Source organism: Gymnodraco acuticeps, unplaced genomic scaffold (genome assembly GCF_902827175.1).
Source record: "Gymnodraco acuticeps unplaced genomic scaffold, fGymAcu1.1, whole genome shotgun sequence".
In the NCBI taxonomy this organism is placed as follows: domain Eukaryota; kingdom Metazoa; phylum Chordata; class Actinopteri; order Perciformes; family Bathydraconidae; genus Gymnodraco; species Gymnodraco acuticeps.
The window spans coordinates 12,864-30,655 of NW_022991995.1; the positions used below are offsets into that span (position 1 = coordinate 12,864).

A 17,792-nucleotide genomic window follows, 5' to 3' on the forward strand; every position below is an offset into this window, starting at 1 on the left:
GACAGATGAATACAGATGAAGAAGCCAGGATATTACTGCAGGCAGGAACTTGTTTCTGTACAACAAATCAGATTTAGATCTACAATCACTGAAGTGTCCTCTGTTGTCTCTGTAGCATGGAGTCCCGCTGCCCTCTGGTGGCTGACAGAGGAAGTGCAGAATGCATTTCCTTTTATTTCCCTCTAATTTGTTTACCAGCCACATCCAGAACTGGAAACACATTAAACATCATAATGTCGGTATTCAGCGTGAGAAAAACATAGTGTACAACATTTTATTCAACACAACCTTTTATCTTATTCCTGTAGGAATATTTGTTGTTGATCAACTTTTCATTATCAACTATTTTCTACCAGCAGAAATGCCTGACAAAGAGGATTTGCCGTCTTCCTTTGGTTGGTTTTGAACTAGGGTATTTGGACTGTTGGTAAAACAAGCTGTATAGTATTTCACATTTGAAGCTCAGGGAAATTGCAAAAGGCGTTTTAAACTATTTTCTGAAATGCTATAAACAAAAATGTTTAATCGAGTGAGGAGCCTGTGAGTAATTGGTAATAAATCATTACTCCTAGAAGTCCAGTCAGTGTTGGTGGACATTTCCAAAGCCTCAGAGAAAACAAAATACCTGTGATGATTTTCTTTTGGCATTAGAAAATGTTGTGGCCGTTTGTCTGACTGAATGCTGACGTTACGTGTTTACTCCGTAGGGTTTTTGTCAGCACTTCACATCAGAAACAATTCAGAGATAATTCCCCCGGGGGCTTTTCTGACAACACACTCTCACTCCATAATCGTCCAGGAGTGACGTTTGGTCAGTGTCCGTGGCGTGCAGTTGTGACGCTCCTAGGCTCCTTCAGCTTCATAAAAGGGACGCAAATAGCTTTCAACTGATTGCAATGTATTCCCATCTGCGGCGGGAGTTGACGCTCATGGAAGCACGGCATTCGTTTGTGTCGGCTGCCCTTAAAGGCAATATGAGTGTCCATTCCCATTGGATAACGGAGAATTGTACACCCGGAAGTAAGTATTCCCCTTACTGTCGATTGATTTCACCGCGTCCCCCCCTCCCCCACCCCGTCCCCAGAACTACACATGCTGGCTATTCTGTTTTGCAACATGTTCTCTATCTATGGCACGTCTCTACTGGGAGTTGTAGTTTTAAAAGACGTTTTCGTATTTCCCATAATAAGAAGTTGCCAGTATTAAACTGTGTACATCCCTGGAGGTTTAGGGGATAGAAAACACTCAAATTTAAAACATATAATTAATAAATGGGTGAAAATTGCTTGTGCCCATAATGGGCAGCATTCATATATATATACACACATGCCAGCTAAGGTCAGCAGAGCTTTATTTAACAGCTGGTCTTATGTTTGTGACCCCTGTTGTTAATTGATAACATTAATTGATAAGCCTGAAACATGCACTTGTCAAGGTTCAGAGGCAAATTTTGCAAATATGGCAGTATTTTTTAGTCGATGAGTAGTGCAGATATCACTGTAAAATCAATCGACAGTAAGGGGAATACTTACTTCCGGGTGTACAATTATCCGTTATCCAATGGGAATGGACGCTCACATTGCCTTTAAGGGCAGCCGACACAAACGAATGCCGTGCTTCCATGAGCGTCAAATCCCGCCGCAGATGGGAATACAAGCTATTTGCGTCCCTTTATGAAGCTGAAGGAGCCTAGGAGCATCACAACTGCACGCCACGGACACTGACCAAACGTCGCTCCTGGACGATTATGGAGTGAGAGTGTGTTGGTTAATCGCGTTAAAATAATTAGTGGCGTTCATTTTTGTTTACGTTAACGCGTTATTAACGCGTTAACTTGACAGCCCTACTAATCATATTTAAAAACATTTTAGAAGGTCTCACGAAATACTTTAATGTACATTTAAATTTAAATGTGAAGGGATGTGTGTAATGTGGTGATTATTATTCACCCACGGATCTATGGGTCCATGATCTATAGATCAAGGATCTATGGGTCTATTGTTGCGCACGGACATTATAGTTAACCGGACTTCCTGTTGACGTGAAATCCCATTTTTTTTTTAAATAATATAATACTTTATTCCGAGTTTGCTTGCTTTTCTCTTTGGAAGTCATCACATAACGGCATTGTAATGCACAGTTCGGCTGCATTGAATATTACATATCTAACGTAGTTTGCTATTTATAGAGCCCTGATGAGAAGACTTCTAGACAAACAGGAACAACTGCCGCCGAAACTGAATATGTGACGTGGATCATAAATATATCAGCAATCAAACCAAATCTTCAATTTCTCTTCACAATATAAATCTCTTTGCAGTATCAATACTAATTCGGCTGACTTTTATATTTGATCCAATCGGTATATTGGTATATTTACACCATAACGGTGCACAGATGATAGAAAGGGACACCTGGTGGTTAAAGCACGTTATTGAAATGTATTATTTTTATTATTAGATATTAATAGGAGACACAGACAGACAAACTAATAAGGATGTATTTAAACATTAAAGAATACTTTAGGTTAAGGTCTTATTTTGAATAAGAAAAAAGCTTTGGGGGTATAAATATTAAGCCTGACAAAGTACTAATATATTGCTTTCCTGCAATGTTAACTACTGTATGTTTAAGCACTTATTTTAACTGATATTATACATATGTATTATGTAAGGGATAATGTGCAGCGACGTGGTCATTATGAGAAACAAAAAGCTCCTAAAACACCAGGAATGAGTGTGTAAAAGCTGGGTAAAAGTGCTGTGAATACAGGGAGAGAGGAGGAGCAGCAGCAGCCGCAGCGGCAGCAGGATGTGACCCAGAGAGCTCCTTCCAGCACCTCGCTCTACCACCACCCAGAGGACAGGCTGCTTCAGAGCAGAGTCACTGCTGTAAGCAGGGTCCCACAGGCACACAGGCAGAGATCCAAGGCAGAGATCCAGGGTGATGCACATGGATTTCTTACCCAGGAATGAGTGTGTGTGAAAGCTGGGTAAAAGTGCTGTGAATACCAGGAGAGGGGAGGAGCAGCAGCAGCAGGAGGATGTGACCCGGAGAGCTCCTTCCAGCACCTCGCTCTCCCACCCAGAGTAGAGGCTGCTTCACAGCACTATGTAATCCAGGAAAGAAGCTTGAAACCTGTCCATTTCATCCACATTTGACTCAAGAAATGTACAGGAATCTGTCCATTTCATCCACATTTGACTCAAGAAATGTGAAGCAGAGTCACTGCTGTAAGCAGGGTCCCACAGGCAGAGATCCAGGGTCATGCACATGGGTCAGAAAAAGTCTAAGTTAACTTTTGGAAGAACCAGAGAAAAGGGGTGAAAATGGAGAAATTGTATCCCAAAATAGTGTCTCTGAATGCGGGTAGAGTCCCCTGACAACTCTCCTTACATTCCTCCAGAGTCAGAAAAAGTCTAAGTTAACTTTTGGAAGAACCAGAGACAAGGGGTAAAAATGGAGAAATTGTATCCCAAAATAGTGTCTCTGAATGCGGGTAGAGTCCCCTGACAACTCTCCTTACATTCCTCCAGAGTCAGAAAAAGTCTAAGTTAACTTTTGGAAGAACCAGAGACAAGGGGTGAAAATGGAGAAATTGTATCCCAAAATAGTGTCTCTTAAGGCGGGTAGAGTATGGGGTGACGTATATGGACACTTGAGCACCAGCAAGACCCCCGCCTCCATAACCTTGTGCACCAGGCGAACCTGTGTACCCACACTTAAGCACTCCCCCACGGACTAAACCAAGAGGGAACACCGGTCAGAAGTGCGTGCCCCTGGTACACTGAATAAAAAAAATAATGGGGGCATGCCATTAAAACTGCTATGCATTGAGGATTTTAGTCCGAGATGAGTGCTTATCTGCGGGTATCTTGTGTCAGCTTCGTGGACCCCAATTTAAAAGGAAATGTCCATGATATTGACAAACATATTTATATACAGAATGATGATTATTTTACCCTCAGACACATGCATAGAACACCCCCAAGTGTTGAATGTGTGTAGGCACAGTTGGTAAAAGTTGTCCTGCCGGTGGCAGGGACTTTGCATTGGAAGTTGACATCACATTTCCATTGTGGTCCGCACAATGGAAATATGATGTCAACTTCCAATGCAAAGTACATTTGAAGGACAAGTCCCATGTTAACTCTGTCCATAAGGCAGACATTTTCCTTACTTAATGGAATGTATATCAGTGTATTAAAGTCAATACTTCATTTATTTAAACCAATATCTTTCTTGATTCTTTGTACAGTATGAAAAATAGAGTCTTTGTACCTGTGCTGAAGTTCACTGCTGTGAGGAGTCCAGTTCTGTCTCTCACTCTCTGGTCAAGCCTGTCTGCATCACCTGGACACTTTAAACAAACAGATATATATGTAAAGTACCATGTGTACAAACAATATAACTTATTCTCTTCTGTTGAACATGTTGGATTGTGTATTGTCCGAGTCAGGGTCCTTTTTATTTTACTGTAACTTTGGAAGTTGTGTTACCAATGCTTACTGTTAATTTGATATCAATTTGGTAATGCAATTAATAAAAACAACAAGGTTTGGGTTCGTTCTTCAGATGACTGACGTGTAAGCTCAATAATGAACTCCAGCTCAACCAACCATATTATAATATCTAAGTAATCATCTTGAAATAGGACATTAATAATTGTAATATACACACATCTTATTGTGAGGTTGATTTCACATACACTACTTCGACGTTAGCTAAATAGAAAATAGCATGGATAATTTACAAAGGCTTTAAAAACACAGCAGGAGCCCAAGACAATTATAAAACTTGTCATTATTTCAGTACAGTTGGTTTTATTTTCATAAACGGTTATCAACCGTTAGTGCCAAAGCAGTAGGCTATAATATATTCATTACTGCTATAGACTACAAACACTACTTGTTTAGCTAGCATAAACTCAACAAAGCTAGCGTTAGCTGGCTAACTGACGCTATTTTGCCGGTTCGACGTGACTATGGCTGTGACTGTGTGACTGACCCGAGCCTCGTTGTTCCGATAGCTCCGCCCCTTCGCTCCAACCCCCCTCCCTCCACCCACATCTACAGGTGAAAATTACTGTTGCGACACATTTATCTCAAGAAGTGTAGCAAAAGTCAAGGCCGCAGATTCGTCGATTTATACTGCCACAGAGCAGATTAGTCAAGTTTTAATGACTGATTTGAGTGGTTGTTATAACCAAGTTGCAGTTGTAATGGAAAATATATTTTAAAAATATGTATTTTTTTTTAAGTGAACATTTCATCACTAAATTCATTTTTTTTCTTCAAGCTACAAAACTTTTTTTTTTCTTCTGTGACTTCAAATTTGGTTCACAGTTACGTGGATATTGTATACAAGTGTAAATGTATGCACACAAGCTCAGATTTTATTTCTGCAAGTGCTCACATTAGGTTTTACATGCTCTCGCATTTTGCAGCAAATATACCTTCATAGGGAGAGACTAACAGCCAGCTGTTCGCCGGGGTGGCAGGCATCCGTTCAAACACACAGACGAGCTCGAAAACAAGGGGTGAGGAGAAGCCTGTTATATCGAATTATTCAATAGATTATGTAGGAAATATTAGATTTGTGTGTTTGACGGCGGCCAGCGGATCCTGCAAATAGCTGTGCATTTAATGTTTGTCGAGCCCTTGGGTATATTTGCAGTTTCCCCGCTTGAAAGGGATGATACAGTCCTTAGGAGGTTTGAACTGGGTTTCACTCGTGACCACAACTTTGTTTCTTTTGAGTTCTTCTTTACTTTCGTTTTTGTTGTTGCAGTACAGCTTATGTAGTAAGGTTGTAAGGTAAAAAACCTTAAATGAAAAATAAAAATAATTACTGTAAATAAATGCACATGAAATAATAAATGCAAAAATACATTTACATCATACTTTTTAACACTTGTGAATATTGTTTTTACTTTCTTAGTGTATTTTTATGAATGATGTTTTTAAACAGTTAACTTATGCAGTCTCATTAAAAATGCAAATATAATAGACTGAATTCTTAGCAGCATTCAAACCGTTTTTATCAATCTACATCTCTCAATAAACAAATCACATTCGCTTTTAAATCAACAATCATGTTGCTTTAGCTTGAGGACATCAAACAAACAAATGACACTGAACTAGAACGCACGTTCTAACGTGCGCCATGAACGGCAAGTTGTATGACTCTTAACTAAACACACAGTTCGTCTCTCACCGGCCGCCTCTCCAGCTTTTTATGGCTGCACCAGTGCTGCTGCTTCTTTGACGTTTCTTCTGCTGGTTCGTTGCTGCTGCTGCTGGACGCACGCTTTTTAGTGTGTCCCTCTCCAGCTTTGATTACTGCCCTTCTTTCAGGTGCGGTGCATTTAAAGGTGCAGCAACGCTGATTAGCAATTAGGGAATGATTTTAGACAGCTGCCACTCTGTCAATCAGCCCGACTTTTTAACCCTTTGATCTCCTGTGAGGATTTTCCAAGTTGACTTCACAATGTTAAAACAACCTAAATGTATAAACATAAGCATCGTATAACTCGTGGCGTTGCTCTGTCGCAAGCAGGGTGAGTTCACATTTTCTTTTGTTCTTCTAACCCTGCATGCTATTAATTTGTGTGTGTGTGTGTGTGACGACCCCTGCCTTGTTATCTCTGGTGTGTGTATGTTCCTTTAAGGTTTTCCCTTTGGTCTATCAGCTGGGATTGAGGACACCTGGCGGCTGGAGCTAGCCGGATAAAGGACCGGGCCGGATCTCGCTCTCGCTCTCGCTCTGGCAGGAGGACGCAGCGCGAAGAGCAGCCACGACCAGCTGACCTCTTGTTTCGTAGTTTGTTTCGCCTGTTTGTGTCCTTCAGCAGCAGTGAATAAACTCTTGTTTCCTATTCACGCCCTCGTTTTCTGTCGCGCGTTTGTGGTGGCTGAGAGCCATGACAGCTGGGGGCTCGTCCACTTATTTTTATCTGTGATACAGCAACGGATAGGTGAGATTTGTGTGGGTTGGTTGGTGCGTTGCATGTGGAGCAGTGCGGAACGGTGCAGAGTTTTCCCTGGCAGGTTAAGTGGCGGTTCCCTTGGGATCGTTGAGCGGGGTGTGTAGTGTTGCGGAGAAAGTGGTTGAAGCCTTGGCTTGGGAGCATGGCCGTGGTCTCAGTAGTGTTGCTAGCTTGCTAGTCGCTTTGCTGGATTAGCGGTCTCCAGTGCATAAACACCCACCACAAGTAACTGCATGAAGACTAGGGAGGAGATTAGTCAGTGGGATGGTGAGTTAGTGGGGAAACTCCAATCAAAAAATTAGTGTTCCACTTTGGACGCATTATAAACGTGGTGGTATCTGTCCGGTTGGTTTTTGTTTTTGTTCTCTTCTTTCGGTTTAAAGGTCCGGTGTTGTGTTCCGGTGAGGGGTCGGTGTAAATTAAGATGGCTGACAAACAACAGCGCATTTTCGCAAAAGCTTTCCCATCTGGCTTTGATCTGGTCAGTGTAGTTCTTGTTGCCTGCCTCTAGAATTCGGCCCATCTCGTCCAAAACCTGAGTGTAAAAATCAATAGAACTTTGATACAGAGAAAACAGCAAACCGATGTTAGATGTCTAAATAATTAACAAGAGATTTACCTTTTAAGAGTGACACAGTTGTGTCATCAAATCTATCCATCTCACCATGAAGAAGCATTCTGTAATTTACAGGAAAAGACGGCCATTGTCATTTTAAAAGTCAACCCCAAAAAAAATCACATTAAAAAGGCATCAGACACTAAATTGTAAAATTGCTGTGATTCACTATGAACTAGCTAGGTCGATGTTAGCTAGTCTACCACCACCCTTTGCGTTTTTAACTAACTGCTAGCTTTTAACAGATACAATTACTGAATACCAAAAGAAAACGTATGATATTAACGTCGGCTAATGTTGTGTTCCTTACAGACAGTTTATTTATCTGAGAGTAGTTAACGTTAGCTAGCTTAATTTTTACATACCCCATTAGTGAGGTTAAGGTTAGCTAGCAACACGTGCTTCGTAGTTAGCTAGCTATCTTAGCTAATTCAGCTAACAGTTAACCAATGAATGTACTAATACTTAATAAATTGAAAGCACTAATATGTTACATATGCCTATGGACTTTTATTCCTACGTTCAGTTACTAACGTTACCTTAACTGCACTTCTTGGTCGCTTTCCTGCATCTCTGGTGAAGGTGAAGGTGAACTGAACAACGTGTTACATTCCGCTGGCGCTTGGCTTGTGGTGCGTTCAGGTGATCCTCGTGAAATAGGAAATTCCCTGTTTGCCATCATTTGGACACAAACAGCCATCCACTTGTAAACACTGAGGACTGAGGAAGATCTCTCGATGTAAATAATATAGTACTGGCATTCGTTGTTTACATATTTTAGTGGATATTGTCATTGCTCCAGCTTCTGACAAATACATGGTAAATAAAGTCACACATTTTCCGACTTTATGAGTGATGACAAACACCACATGGATGCACATTCCAGGTTTTTCTTCTTTCAGGGCCAATGAGAAGCAGAGTAGGGGCGGGTCTTCGCATAATTAAATAATGCAGCAAGCGCCAAATTCGCAAACACCTCTGAGAGCAATCGTTATAGTCGTCCACATCTGATGAAGTGTGTGAAAATTCAAGTCAAAGATATTGTGATATTTGTTGTTATCCATATCGCTCAGCCATACTTGGTGTGTTAAGCTGTTCATGTTTGAATGTGTAATGTGGCATGGATTGTTTGAACAAGTGTGGTGTGATAAATGCACCACAATCTCAGAAATTAAGATATTGTTCTTTGTCCAGTATTGCTTATGCCATAGAGTCTAGATAATAAGAGACCAGATAACAGGGGAAATAGACGTTGCTTGAAGGAAGAGGGAGGGGGTACTGAGTAGCTGGCAGCCCCTCCCAACAGTGTCCTCACTGCTCAGGGACCCCCACCTTGTTACCAGTTCCAGGGCAGTAACAGAGTAGAGATTGCACACCTACCTCAAGAGTCAATGTCATGCATATTATCAGTTATTCTGGTCCATATCCTTTAGGAGAGTGTGTTATGATTATCAGTTCATTTTTTGATTATCATTCAAATAGATGTTAATTGTTGTTTGAATTGTGTCTTTCTGTCTTTACCAGCTGGGAAAATAACTTATGTTAACCACAGAGCTGATGCTTGAAATTAATTTGTTTTCTTCTTGCCATACTAGTGCTTAAAATAAGACTTTTTAGCCTTGAAGTGGATGTTTTATAGACAGGTCCCTTGTTTCTAGTTAAACATAACTAAAATAAAGACAAAGTTGCTTATCAAGACAAGGCAAGTAACATTTACTTGAATTAAGTCAAAAAATCTTCCATAGAAAGCACTAGATAAGCTATTTAAACTCAAATCAAGACAAACTAGATTTAGAATCTAAATTTAAGATTATTACACTTGGTTAGATCTGCAGTTTTTGCAGTGAAGGGTATGGAAATATGGCAGACAAGGTGGGAGGAAGACCAGAAAGGGAGGAGATACCACAAGTTACAAAAATCAGTCATAATAAAGGAGGAGATCACCATCACTAGACTCAGACTGGATCATACAGGATTAAACGGCTTAATGTTTTTAATGGGAAAATGCAAAGTTGAAGAATGCAGGGGGTGTGGAGTGAAAGAAAATGTGGAACACATCATATTACACTGTAACATGTACAAAACAGAGAGGGAACAACTAAGAGACAGGGTCAGAGAGGCAGGAAGCGAGTGGAGCCTGATGGGGATACTGGGAACAGAAGGTGAGGGGGTAAGAGCTACCAGGAAGGGAGTGGAGCCTGATGGGGACACTGGGAACAGAAGGTGAGGGGGTAAGAGAGGCAGGAAGGGAGTGGAGCCTGATGGGGACACTGGGAACAGAAGTTGAGGGGGTAAGAGCTACCAGGAAGGGAGTGGAGCCTGATGGAGACACTGGGAACAGAAGGTGAGGGGGTAAGAGAGGCAGGAAGGGAGTGGAGCCTGATGGGGACACTGGGAACAGAAGGTGAGGGAGTAAGAGAGGCAGGAAGGCCATTCTTAAGTATTTGAGTGGTGATAGGATGATATGGTGATACACTCTCTTGTACAGTAGGTGGCGGTATGCACCTTAAAGCTGTTTGCAATCCGCCAAAAACCGAGAGAAGAAGAAGAAGAACAAGAAGAACCTGGATCCACGTGGCGTCTCGTCACTACGGTTCTCTCTCTCTGTGTGTTCCTGAGAAAGTGTGTGTGAGCTCCAGCTCTACTGATCCACCATCTGTGTGTCTGGATAAACCTCTGAATGGACTCTGTGCTCTTTTTTCTGGAGCGTTTACCTTCGCCTACAGGAGCTAGCTTAGCATGCTAGCTGGAAACACGTTAGCAACACTAGTCAGATTGAGAGTTTGATGCAGAGAGAAACGGTGTGTTTAACGGAGTCTGCAGGAAAAGGTGATCTAGGAAACATGAGTAAAGTCCAAATGCTGCAGTCGTTGAAGAAGCAGCGACTCACTGCTGCTAATGAAGAGATATTTGCTCTGTTTGAACAAACAATAGCAGAGCTCGAGGAGGAGCTGTTTCTTTCCAAAGAGGAGAAGAAGAGACTCCAGAAACTACTGGACGCTGTTTTACAGCCTCAGCTTCGGATACACAGAGCAGGTATGTTCCCTTTACCCTTAATTAACACTTTACACTCTTCAGTAGCACTTTATTATCACATTAATAACACTTTAGACCCTTTATCAGCACTTGCTGCAGGTAGTAGATCCTGAAGTAAAAGTACAAACACCACACAGTGAAATTACTCCATTACAAGTTAAAGTACTGCATTCATATCTTATTTAAGTAAAAGTATGTAAGTATTATTATACACATGTACTTTATTATAATAATTAATATGTATTACGGAAGAGCAAACCTACCAAAATAAATATATTTATAAAAATACATTGAATAATATGCCATTGAATGAATGAATACTTTATTACAGACTCAGGGTCCAGATAAAAGACAAGGCATTAGATATAATAAATTACATACATAGCATAAAAAGAATGCATAGTTTAAGAATAATTTAAATCAGTGTCCTACAAAGAGACAACTATACCAATGTCTCCACAGCTGCGATTGGTAGCGTGTAGTACTAAACCTTATGTTCGATAAGGCCAAGAGGATTTCATTATCAGAGTCATTAAGCCGGCAAATACATTTATACATGAGATTTCTTAAAACAGCTTGTAGAGTATTGACTCCTGCAGCCACAAACATTTCACTTGCACTAGACCAGGGGTCACCAACCTTTTTTAGGATGAGGGCTACTTTCAAAAAATAAACAAATCGGGGGCTACTTTTACTCCTCTTTTTTTTGTTTTTTGCAGTGTATATATTTATCACATTTTAACATTATTATATGCTGACCTTTAACCTTTGTGTGCTGTTTGGGTCTGTGGGACCCGTTTTCAGTGTTTACTAAAAGAAAATGTATGCAATTTAATTATTTTAATCTGCTTTATTGGGGGGGGGGGGCTCACATCCTCTAGGGGGGGCCTCACCTCCTCTAGGGGGGTCCTCACCTCCTCTAGGGGGGTCCTCACATCCTCTAGGGGGGTCCTCACCTCCTCTAGGGGGGTCTGGGGGCATGCACCCCCGGGAAGATGTTTTTTTAAATGTTGAAGTGAAATGCATCAATCTGGTGCACTTTGAGCACAAAATGAATTTATGGATACAGCTCTCAACTCTCAGATGAAAGGGAGCTGTATACTTTTCAATAATCCAATCATCTTTAGAATATGATCTCAACCAATAACACATCATTTAAACTGGTTTATTCTTATCTTATGTTACCTAGTAGTTAGCATTCTTTCTTTTTATTTATGCATATTTTACTAATCATTCCCCTTTAAACTGTTTGTTGTACTGTCCTATACACATTGGAATGATTTCTTACTTGATCTATATTACATAGATAAAAGTGTGCTCTCTCGCTCTCTCTCGCTCTCTCTCTCTCCCTCCCTCGCTCGCTCTCTCTCTCACCCTCTGTATCGCTCGCTCACAGAGACTGTGTGCTCCTCCGTGGCGAGGACGGCTTGCGTTAAAAAATAATAAACATATTTGTAAAGTGGGGGGACACAAACGGGATTTCGAAACGTGCGGGGGACATGTACCCCCCCCCCTGTCCCCAGTGGAGATTACGCCATGCATGTGTGTGCGTCAAGTGGAATAAATATATATGCAGGTTACAACACACAGAGTAAAACTCTGCCCCTCATGTGCTGTATAGGCTGGCATGATAGGCTGTTCAATGGGGCTGATGTGTAGATTCTGCCAGAAGGAAAATCAGCGGGGAGGTGCCACATTGCTTTTCTTCCCGACTGCAACGATGGTCCCGCAAATCAAGCAAGAACGTGATTGGTCGATATTCATTGTGGGGGTGGGGGAGGAGGGGCGTTAGATATAGAGTTGTAGTAAGTAGATAGAGTTCGCTATGATTTATGTGTCGTTGATGCATAGGGTAGATTCTTTTAATTACATTTCCTTTTTTGTTTTGTGTATTTTATACATTTTGGATTTGCTTGGCGAGCTATTTTTAGAACATGCCCCGCGGGCGACTGAGTGCCCGCGGGCACCGTGTTGGCTACCCCTGCACTAGACCATCGAGGTCTCTTCAGTAATATTATCATGGCATCATTATAAGCAGGGGTGAAAAGTTAGGACGATTCTAAGGGCCCGTGACTGACGGGGGCCCCAAAATGTTTAGAACATTAAGAAAAAAAATGTAAGTAACCTTTCATCAATCCTCAATAATTAACATTAATAGAACGTTATATTGATAAATTACTCACTAAACTTACAGTACGATTCATTTAACTTATTTTCTTCCATAAGTTAATTACCCAAAGCCTCTGTACACCCCCTTCTATTTACATGTAATGGTTTGGTCCTGCCTCCAAATGCGGTGCGGCACCGGCACTTGCAGAGAGTGAAAGCATGTGAGGAGGGATGCTAGTACTTAGCCTACATACGTGTGTTGTACCATGTTTCAACGACCAACAAAGTCAGGCTCTAAGAAAAGAAGAGAAAGGAGAGAAAGAAAAGAGAGAGGGACTAAAGAGTGACAGTATGTCACCCAGTTTTTCATAAGAAAAGGTGGGTGTGGTCCATGAGTGGTGGAAATTAGTCTGTTAGCTAATGTTTTTTTGTTTACTAAGCTGACATTAAGTACTGTTAATATCTTTACAGAAAATTCAGAGGTCTTTCATTTCACTGCTCTTTTAGCTGACATTTAAAGATATGGTAGGTAATTCACTTCAGAAACACTTTTTGTTATATTCCATGGAATGCTCTTAACATCCCGATAGCAATGAATATATGAAATGCTTTGACAACAAATACATACAAAAATGTCATCTGTGGAAGCCGTGGCGCTGTAAAAAGCACGACCAATCATCTGAGCCAGCCCGGCTAAAATAACTGGATGGCCTACCTGCCTGTCAGCCTTCCATCTGTGCACAAGCTTATCTCGTGCCCTCATTGGTCATGTGCGCGTTCGTGTGTCTTTAATAAATGCAGGCACATTTTTAGCGCCTTTTCATACTAAATCAGTTGTCCCTCCCCCTGGTGCCAGGACCAACAGATCCATCTTTAGGCTCAGCAGCCCTGTCCCCCCATAATGCTGAACCTGAACCAGCTTTTCTCCCAACTGAAGGAGGTGAGCAGCATTGTGTTGAATGACATGCCACTTAACATATCTGAAGGGAGACTGGAATACAAAATATATATATATATATATATATATATATATATATATATAACAAAAAGCTAACATCTAATTTAAATTATACATTTCAAACACAGTATTTTCCCACACAGCCAATGATCTATATAAAACAAAAAACTGCTTTTTAGGATGATGGACAGTTTGAAGCATTGAGTGATCAGTCTGTAAACAAAATGTTAATCACCGACATTTTGGTTATGATATTAATACTAATGTTATTATATTAAAGCACGGGTGGGGAACCTCCGGCCCCCGGGCCATATACGGACCGCTAGACCATTTGGTACGGCCCTCGAGGTAATTTATAAACAAAGTGGCCTGTGCCTGGTGGTGGGGCCCAATGTGATATATTTGCATGGGGCCCAAAATCCCTGGCGGCGCCTCTGATTATAAGCTACTTGAAGTTTCCGTAAACTTGCTTTTCTGTAGTTTGACCACAGATGTGCCGTATAGAGCGGTGTGCAATATCAACCCAGTCTCACGGCATTTCGTGTTCACCAACACGATTTTTAATCTATTGATTCGTGTTCACCAACACGATTTGCCCCTTGTTTTCGTGTTGCACAGCACGATTTTAAAAGCAATGTATTTCTACTGCTTGCAGCACGTCTTTTTCTCCGGTCGGGTCGAGGAAGACCGGAAGCTGTGTGGTTCTTACTCAATATCAAGCCACAGTTATTGCTTTTATTTGAAATCGTATAATTTCGGACTTTTGTTGCCGTCTGTGAGGAAAATAAATGGGGCTCAGAGCCTCAGGATACTGAAATCTGTATTTTTTTAAAATCTTTTTTTCCTACTAATTTGTTATTCTTTTCAAAATAACACACTGTTATTTACTCGCCAATAACACACAATTATCCTTGCTTTTATTTATTGGTTTGATTCCATAATCTCTGGCTTTTTTGGCATCCGTCAGGAACTGAATTTAAAAATAAAAATAACTGGAAACAGACGTAGGCATTTTGAGCGATTACCCAAGATCCTCAGCTATGGTTTTAAGCTCGCTTATTGGATGTTTTAGCCGCAATGCATGCTGGGATTTGGTGTTTATATGATATTAAATCCGGAAAACATTTTTAAAAGAGTAAAATATTACTTAATTCCGAGCGCTCTTGCTTTTCTCTTTGAAAGTCATCACATAACGGCATTGTAATACACGGTTCGGCTGCATTACATATGACAGATTTGCCGTAGTTCTTTATTTATAGAGCCCTGATGAGAAGACCTTTGGAAAAACTGAGAAAATGCCGCCGAAACTGAATACTTGACGTGGATCATAAATATATTCAATAATTAAACAACATCTTCAATTTCTCTTCACACAATAAGTCTCCTTGCAGTATCAACACTAATTCGGCTGACTTTTACATTTCATCTAATTCACAGATAGGTTATATTTACACCATAACGGTGCACAGCTGATATAAAAGGACTGTAGTTTTTAAAGATATTACTGATTTTCTTTGAATGTAAGAATGTAAATACTGAGTCTGAAATAGTATAGCAATATGCTGTAAAATTATATGAAAGCATGCATAAAACTACACAATTTCAGATGTTGTACGAAACACTAATAATACAAAGTTATTATGGCTGTGTGTACCTTGTGTGCACCGCCTAGTGGTTAAAGCACATTATTGAATTATTGTGTTTTATTTGTTTAAAAAAATATTAAGAGTACATATTTCATAGGGGGAAAGTATAAATATAGAATATAAAAAATCAAGAAGATACTATAAGTGATAAATACAATAAAACAGTTTAGTGCAGAATGTACAAAGATATTAATAGGAGGAGGTGCAAAACAGAAAAACGAATTAACCTTTATTTAAACATTAAATAACAGATTAAGGTCTTCTTTTAAATAAGAAAAAAACTTTGGGGGTATCTATCTACAGATAAATATTAAGCCTGACAAAGTACTTAACGTCTAATATATTGCTTTCCTGCAATGTTAACTATGTTGAAGCACTTATTTTAACTGATATTATACATATGAATTATACTCTTATGTATGTAGATAGAATAAGAAATGTGCAGAATATGACAGTTTAATGGTGGAGGTACACACATATTGATAGATGTCTTGTAATGCACTGTTGAGTAACCTGTGACCCAAGTGTTTCATTCATTGCATAACTACACCGTAGTTGTGTATATGATATGTCAATACACCTTTGAAAATCTTGAAAGGGATGTGCAAAATAGCCATAATATACAGTCTTTAATGAACTATTAGTAGAGAATAACGAGTAATGAATATACTTTATTACTCGTTTCCATTCATGTCAATTGCAGATACATGTTTAGTCTTCTCAAGCACCAACTATCAAATATCTCTCCTGATTGTTGGCACTTGACAATCACCTTACCTGCATTTTACTCAGGTGTAACTAAAGTCTGATTTAAGGGTTGTTTATATTTCACATAATTAATCAGAATCTGCAAAGTAACTCAAATAAATGCAGTGGAGTAAAAATATCAGGTTAACCTCTGAATTGTAGTGGAGTAGAATTACAAAGTAACAATGAGCTGTCATGTGGGTATTAATGCTGCGCATTATGGACACAAGCGATTTTCACCCATTTATTAATTATATGTTTTACATTTGATAACACCAATTGTAAGAGAATATTTTAATCTGATCTGTTTATAGAGTTTCCTATAGTTTCTTAGATTCTGTGATACTGCAAACATGTGTTTGACTTATCAGTCAAAGACTCCTCTGTAAGTTGAGGTCACAGGTCAAACGCTTCTCCTATATCCGTGGGGGAGGGTTGAGACCTGGCTGCATCTCTTTGAGACAAGGAGATTATTGTCTCCCATTTTGCTATTGATTAGGTAAATGCGGGCTTCTGGGAGCCCGCCTCTCCTCGTGTTGTTAGATGTTTTGTGTCTTTTGGGGCAGAGATCATGATGGTGGAGCACGGGACAGTGTGAAACTAAGTGATCTCCCCGGCCGTATTAATGTACTGTGATCAATAAAACTCTCAGTGCTTTGGCTAAACGACGTTCCAGACTCCTTCATTCTACCTCAACATTGCAACAACAGAAGTTTATCTTCACACCAATGTGTTTAATACTGGCAACTTCTAATTGTGGGAAAAACGAAAACGTTCAGTAGAGACGTCCCATAGAACATTTTGCGAAAAACAATAGCCAGCATGTGTAGTTCTGGGGGGGGCGTTCGATTCCAGTTTTGGATAGTCTGGCGTGGTTTCGTTCCATTTCACACAGCTGTTTGATGCTCTGCGTAACCTTACGGGGACTGTAGTCCTAAACGATAGCTGGGGATTATGGGTAGTGTAGTGTCTTCGGCCATCCTAAACTCAGAAATGTTGACAATCGCAATGATGCTCGAAATGTCCCTTATAGGCCTACGTCTGTTTCCGGTTATTTTTATTTTGAAATTCAGTTCCTGACGGACGCCAAAAAAGCCCGAGATTATGGAATTAAACCAATAAATAAAAGCAAGGATAATTGTGTGTTATTGGTGAGTAAATAACAGTGTGTTATTTTGAAAAGAATATCGAATTAGAAGGAAAAAGATATTTAAAAATACAGATTTCAGTATCCTGAGGCTCTGAGCCCCATTTATTTGTCGGCAACAAAAGTCCGAAATTATACGATTTCAAATAAAAGCAATAACTGTGGCTTGATATTGAGTAAGAACATGTTTTTATGAACCACACAGCTTCCGGTCTTCCTCGACCCGACCGGAGAAAAAGACGTGCTGCAGGCAGTAGAAATACATTGCTTTTAAAATCGTGCTGTGCAACACGAAAAAAAGAGGCAAATCGTGTTGGTGAACACGAATCAATAGATTAATAATCATGTTGGTGAACACGAAATGCCGTGAGACTGGGTTGGCAATATAATCTGAACAGAGACATCTTCACTCCATCTGTATATGCACTAAACTTACGTAGGAGAATGTTTGCTTGTGCATACATCATGCGGCATTGCCTATACATATCTTCATTATCTGTCATTTGTTCTGTAATAAAGTGTCCAAGATATTTTAACTTATTACA

The 17,792-nt window shown here is 40.1% G+C and overlaps 1 long non-coding RNA gene across 1 annotated transcript; it reads right to left on the reverse strand.

Annotated features, from left to right (window-relative positions):
- Positions 1-7,448: 7,448 nt before the first annotated feature.
- On the reverse strand, positions 7,449-8,166 carry LOC117536391. Its single transcript, XR_004567549.1, has 3 exons — positions 8,144-8,166; positions 7,608-7,666; positions 7,449-7,523 (listed from the first exon to the last, which is right to left on the reverse strand). It is a non-coding gene; the product is annotated as an uncharacterized LOC117536391 (long non-coding RNA).
- Positions 8,167-17,792: the final 9,626 nt, after the last annotated feature.